This window comes from Elephantulus edwardii, unplaced genomic scaffold (genome assembly GCF_000299155.1).
Source record: "Elephantulus edwardii isolate Elephantulus edwardi_28Jun2011 unplaced genomic scaffold, EleEdw1.0 scaffold00112, whole genome shotgun sequence".
Taxonomy (NCBI): Eukaryota; Metazoa; Chordata; class Mammalia; order Macroscelidea; family Macroscelididae; genus Elephantulus; species Elephantulus edwardii.
The window spans coordinates 4346220-4353337 of NW_006399862.1; positions in this window are offsets into that span (position 1 = coordinate 4346220).

A 7118-nucleotide genomic window follows, 5' to 3' on the forward strand; every position below is an offset into this window, starting at 1 on the left:
GCAGGATAGAGCAGGGTTTAGGGCCGTTGTGCATAGGGTCGCTATGAGTCGCAAACGACTCGACGGCACATAACAACAACAACATGGGATATTCAGTGCTTTTCTCCACCACCACAGCTCAAAGGCATCCATTCTTCTTCTCTCATCCTTACTCATTGTTCAACTCTTGGATGCATAGCAAGTGATTGGAAAGACCATGGCTTGAATCTGATGAACCTAATCCTCAAACTTACATCATTGTGCCTCAGTAATTTGGAAAGGTCTCTAAATGCATACTTGCCCCGTGGAATGCTTCTCCTTACTTCCTGACTGCTGGTTCCAAGGGTGTTAATTGTGGATCCAAGTAAGATGAAACTGTTCATAGTTTCAATCTCCTCTCCATCCTTTCATATTGTTGTTCGTAGCTGTCATTGATTCACCTACAACTCGTTGCTACCCTGTAAGTAACAGATCTGAATGTTGAGCTAACCTGCGCCATCCTTATGGTGTTTAATATACTCTAGTCAATTGTTGCAACCACCCTGTATTTTCACTGAGAAAATAAGAAAGAGAACAATATTCTTCCAAAAAATTATCTTCATTATTTCTAACCAGAAGAAAACATATTTTTCTCTGTGTGTGTGTGTGTGTGTGTGTGTGTATATAATTTTCTGAATTAATGTGTTCTTTATCCCTTCAATTGAATTAACAGTGCATTATTCATAAAAGTATCTTTTTAGTGCTTTGCTTCACTGGTGCAAAACCTTGACTTGGAACATTAGTCTGCACAAAGTAGTAAATTAAGCCACTCTATAATGTGCAAAGCATTTTGAACTTGTCAATCACTTCAGTGATGTTGGGACCAGCTTCTTTAGCATGATCTCATATTGCTGGAACTAATCTCCTGAGGTTGATTTTTTTCCCTCATTTTGCATTTACAGACATTTAAAAAAAGTGAAAATCATTTTCCAGCCCCTATAGCTATTTTGTTTAGCAAGGTGTTGGTATAGTTAGCTAAGCAATAGTTATAGTTGGGGGGGAAAAGAGCAAGCAAGTAATTCATTTAGGGTTAGAAAGGACAACCGGAATGCAAATATATGGTCATTTTCCTCATATTTAATGATTAAAAATAAACATAATTCTTTTATTTTGCCTTATACTATAGATGAGTATTATCGCCAATCTAATAATAGTCTATCATAGTACAAAAATAAAACATGTTTTATGAATTGAAGAGTAACTGTAACTATGATTCTTAGCATAGAGGTGATTGTGAAGAGGTCACAGGATTGGGTAGGGTTTCTTTATATGTAGGCTGGCAATGAATTGGATTCTACTAGATAGCATTTGACAATAGCAATAACACGTTTTTCTTGTCTTCAAAGCTAGCTATAAAGTTTATTGGGCACATATACTATATTTTTAATTATTTTGTATTCTTTTATTCTATAACTCCTTTTCATAGAAAGATAGTCATTAAAAAATTGGTAATTGCATAAATTTAGCTATTTCTTTTTGCCTACAAAGTAAAGACAGTTATTATTTTAGAATTTAAAACTCTTAATGGTGTTAACAGCCTAGCTCAACATCAAGCCTTTTTTACCTTGTATAAAAATTTTGTCCTTGTTTCCAAGATCCTTTATATATTTATACCAGGAAAATACCAAAAGAGTGTCTATTGTGGTTTATTGACTGTGCAACAGCATTTTGCTGTTGTGGCTGACAATGAGCATGGGAATCCCAGAACACTTGATGGTACTCATGCAAAACCTATACTTAGACCAGGAAGGAGTCATCCAAATAGCACAAGGAAACGATGGTTGTTGTAAGGTGCTGTTGAATCAAGTACGACACATAGCAACTCCATGAACAAAAGACCTGACCTCTATTCTATCCTGAGCCCTCTTCAAACTTCCTCACACACAAGAGCAGTCACCATATCAATCTACCTGGTTGAGGCTCTCCCTTTCCTTTGCCAACCCTGTACCCTTCCAGCATTATGTCCTTCTTCAAGGAATAGCAACTCCAACAACATGCCCAGCGTATGTGAGGTGAGGCCTCATCATTCTTGCCTCCAAAGAGCTCTCTCCAAAGAAAGAGTACTTTCTCCAAAACATGTCTGTTTGTTCTTTCAGCCATCCATGGCATGTTCAGTGTTCTTCTCCAACACCACAGTTCAAAGAGATCAAGGAAATGCTACATGGTTCAAAATTAATAAAAGAGTGTGTCCTTTCACCATACATTTTCAATCTACATGCAGAACAGATAATTCAGAAGACTGGAGATTTTGAGGAAGAATGCAACATCAAGAGTAGAAGAAGACTCATCAACAACCTACATTTTGCAGATGACCACAACTTTGCTTGCTGAAACTGAGAACCTGAAGTGTTTGCTGCAGAAGGTTTAAGTACTGTAGTGTTCAATATGGATTGCAGCTTAACACCAATAAAACGAAGATTCTCACTACTGGGCCAACTGGCAGCATCATGATAGATGGAGAAGAGATTGGGTTTGTTAGCAATTTCATCCTGCTCGTATCCAGCAGTCAGAAAATCAAATGAGGAGTTGCATTGGGAAAGTCTGTTGTTATGGACTTTTCCAGACTGTTAATGAGCAAGGATTTCAGTCTAGAGACTAAGGTGAGCTGGGTATAGGTCTTTACAATTACTTGTTATGCATCGGAAAGCTAGACAATGACTAAGGGCAACAAGAAACATCTATGCCTTTGAGTTGTGGTGCTCAGTGCACAGTATTGAACATACTATGTATTGGCCAAGAGAATAGCCAGATTTGTTCTGGAGAGGGTGAAACCAAGTTGCTCTTTGGAGGCAAAAAATTTGAAGCTCCAGCTTCACATAGTTTGTGTTCATTGCTTGGAAGAACTAATCTTTGGAGAAGGACTTTATGTTTGGATGGGTGGAGAGACAGTAAAGAAGAGGGAGCCCTAGATGAAAAGGATTGACACAGTGACTGTGCTAACGAGAACAGATGTGTCAGAGACCACGAGATTTGTTCCAGATAATGCAGATTGCAGAGGCATTGCTCATAGGGTCATTATGTACATAACAACATATATCTGGATAAGAGGGTAACATAAGGTGTTTGTGGTTTGTTTTGTTTTTTTACTATGCTTTATATGATTAATTCAATAACAGTAATTGTGTTTCACATGTTGTTTATCCATTGCCATTACTCATTTCCAAATTTCCCATCATCTTCTATTTCTATTACTGTGACCCTGGAAAATCCCAGCAAACTTGGTTTTCTACACAGTTATTTCAATGCCTCTTATTTAACTCAACAATTGTTTCTAAGGTTTAGTTATTTTACTGTCTATTTGAGTTCTCTTAAATAAAGAGATCTATCAAATTATCCTTCTCTAAATTGCTTTTGTTCAGTCTGTTGAGTCGAGCATGGCTCATTGCAACCCTGTGAACAAAAGATCTGAACTCTGTTCTATCCTGTGTCATTCTCATATTTTCTGACACACAAGAGCCCATTGCAGCAGTCACTGTGTCAACCCACCTGGTTGAGGGTATTCCATTTGAAAATACAAGAAATGATAGGGAAGGCCTTAAGAATATGCATATGAGGGATAGAAATCTGATGAGTTAAAACACTGATGAATTCCTATAAAAATTGCTCAATTATTTTTCTCTCTATTAAAGCTAGCATAATCACATATCAAACACTATAATTCTTTTGAATTCTTTAAATGTTAACAAATACTTCTATTACAAAATTATGCTCACATTTGAACAATACTGAAGATGATTGTTTTGAAAATATTAATTATAGAAATTTACATCTTATAATAAAACTTTAATTATTGGAGCATTATGTAGGATAAATCAAAATAAAATGAAGGGGGAAAAAATAGGTCTTGAACCTTTCTAAAAATTATTTTGTAAGAAGTATTTCTAAAAACAAATCACTGAAGAAATCGGTGTCAATGCATCTGTTTTAAATTATCTTTGGTTTTTAATGGTAATATTAAACTCTGTTAATTTTTTTAAATGACTGGTTGATTTACTAATTGATTGTATTAGAAAAATATTGTACAATATTGTAAAGGAAGAATTCTGGTTAATTTAATCCTAGCATACTGACTATATGAAAAGTAACTAAAAATAGAGTTTCAAAAATATAAAAAAATGTTGCTAATGGTAGCTTAGTATTTGTAAAAAACTGTTTTGAAGTTATCAACTCTCTAATATAATCACATTTGTCTGCATATTATATTGCTCTTAATGCCTCACTTTTCAGGACTTTTGATTACAAAGTTTACTATTTAACTTCATCATATATATTCTTCTTAAATTAATTAGCATTAATTTTATATTTTAATCATCAAATGACATGTGATTAATGTTGCTGATATTAACATAATAAATGACATTCATATTTCTACATTTTATATGTAGCAATAACTGGTACATGAAGATTTATTTAGTAAAATTGAGTAGTCGGAATAATTGGGTAAAACATAGTAAACTGAAACTCGAATTGATAAGAGTAATGATATGATATTATGTAGTTTATTTTTTGATGTTTTACGTCTTACAAGTTTGTTAATATGCTTTATAAGCAAGAATTGGTGTCAATTTGTCTTTATTTTGAACTTTCCTCGATTTATGACTATGGTTTAATTTGGCGTCGTAGTCTGTAGGGAGTTGTGTAACTAACAAAGGCTGAGCGTTTCCGGTAGTTTGAATCCAGGAGGGGATATGAAGAAGAAAGAGGGCCAATCTCCCCCTTAAAAGTTACCCTCAGAAAATCCATGCCAAAGTCAGCTATAAGGCAATTCTAACTAGAAGGTAATGAGAAAAAGATACCTTCCTAATATGCTTGGTTTATAATTATGAGAAGATACAGTTAAGCATTGTATCCCTTTGAAGACAAGTATCTTAACCATGGTATATACATTACTGAGACTGAGGAACTAACTATAAATTAGTTCTTTAATAATAGGAAAAAAATACAAAAAATGTATGTTAGTGTGAAATGTAATTTTATTGTCAATACATTATAATACCTAGCTTCTTCAAGTTACCCAACTCTCTTAAGAGTATGTAATTTTCTAAAAAATATCTTCTGCAATACCTTGTACTAAATATTATTACATTTAACTTACAATTTGAGAGGTATGAAGTGTGTACATAGAAGGGAAGTGGAGATTTACTTTGTTATTTCAGTTCTTAGAGAGCTGGTAATGAACATTCCTCTCAATCTCTTATTACACTTAGAAATTTAGGCTGAATGCTGGAAATCATAGACAGTCTCCATTTGTGCAATTTACTGCCTCTGAAAAACCTGTGGAAGGGTCAGTTAGGAGTCAGTTCTGACTCCACAGCACACAACAAACAACAACAACAACAAATCACTATTTATTATAAGATAATCATAAATTAGCTCAAAAATAAAGAAATAAAACTGTAAATAGGTTAAGATAAATTCATCAAGATTTTGGGGTTTGTGGGGTTTTTTTAAACCTTGTTAGGTACCATGGAGTTGAGTGTGACTTGTACTGATCCTATGAAGAATGTATCTGAATGTTGCCCTAACCTGTCTGTGTCATCCTCACCGTCTCTGATATACTCGAGCCTATTGTTACAGTCATTGTGTCACTCTGTCTCCTTGAAGGTCTTCCTTCTTTTGATAATCTTTAAAGGAAAGTAAGTATGAGAATTCCTCTCCAAGGAAGAATCTCTCCTAGGAACACGTCCAAAGTATTTGAGATGAAGCTTCATCATCTTTGCCTATAAGGAACATAAAGATACCACTTTCTATAAAACAAAAAACAAAAAAACCCAACAACCCTTGTTTGCTCTTTTGATGAGTCATAGGGGTTTCAGTGTTCTTCTCCGACATCACAGCACAAAGGTATAGAGTCTATGGATGAAAGTTTTATAATGCAGTTAGAATGAGATAAAAAAAATGTGAAAATAACTCAGCCATTATAGATAGAGTTTTAAGAAAATATGCCTCTTTAGAGTCACAGTTTGGTCAAAGATGACTCAGTAATAACTACAAACTGGGCCAATGTTATGTGGTCTTGTCAAAAAGGCTTCATAGAATTAATCCATTCAGGGTACTAGACAAACATTTTACAAGCATATCTGTGTTACATGTTGTTGTTGTTGTTGTTGTTAAGTGCCATCGAGTTGCAGGCGACCCTATGAAGGAGAGTCCTCAATGCTTGGGTGCCTTTCATCCTCTCTCCAGGTTCATAGGGTTTCCGGAGGCAAGCTATTATGGAATTGGATGCCACTCCTCCTTCCATGCTTGTTTTAATCAGGGAGCTCCACCCCACTCTCTGTTCCCATTGGGTAGCCAACCATTAACACATTTGACACATTCCTGTCACAGTGTTCAGCCTCACAGCACCCACATAGACCAATAATTTATCTTCTTGTATAGTGATGTTTGTTTCGTGACTTCATGTTCAGTACTATTCATACTGTCCCTATGGATAAGTTATCTGAACCCTGTCCTCTCTTGACCCATCCTTACCATCCCTGACATGCTTGAACCCATTGCTGGAGGTACTGTGCCAATTTGAGCATCTTCATCTGTATACTGAGAAGAGTACACAAGAAGGTGGACACGGTAAAGAAGAATGTGGCATTAGGATTCCAAGAAGACCCATCAATAACTTTCATTATGCAGATAGTGTACCCTTGATTACTGAAAGTTGAGAGGACTTGAAGCACTTGCTACAAAAGATCAAAGCCTACAGCCTCAAATATGGATTACATCTCAACATCAAGAAGACAAAAATCCTAGCCACTGTACTAATAGGCACCATCACAATAGGTGGGGAAATTTTTAAAATTGTCAATGACTTCCTTCCTCTATCCACAGTCAATATAATTTGTGCTAGAATTCCGGAGATCAGGAGATGTATTCCACTGGGAAAGTCTGTAGTAAGGGACCTACTTCAAATCATCAAGAAACAGTGATGTTAGTTTTAGAACTAATGTGCACCAGATTGGTGCATGGTCTTTTCAGCCACTTGCTATGCATCTCAGGGCTGGACAATGACTAAGGATGACAGAGGAACAATTGATGCCTTTTAATTGTTGTTTTAGAAAATAGTGCTGAATATCCCATGGAGTGCTAAAAGAATAAACAGATAT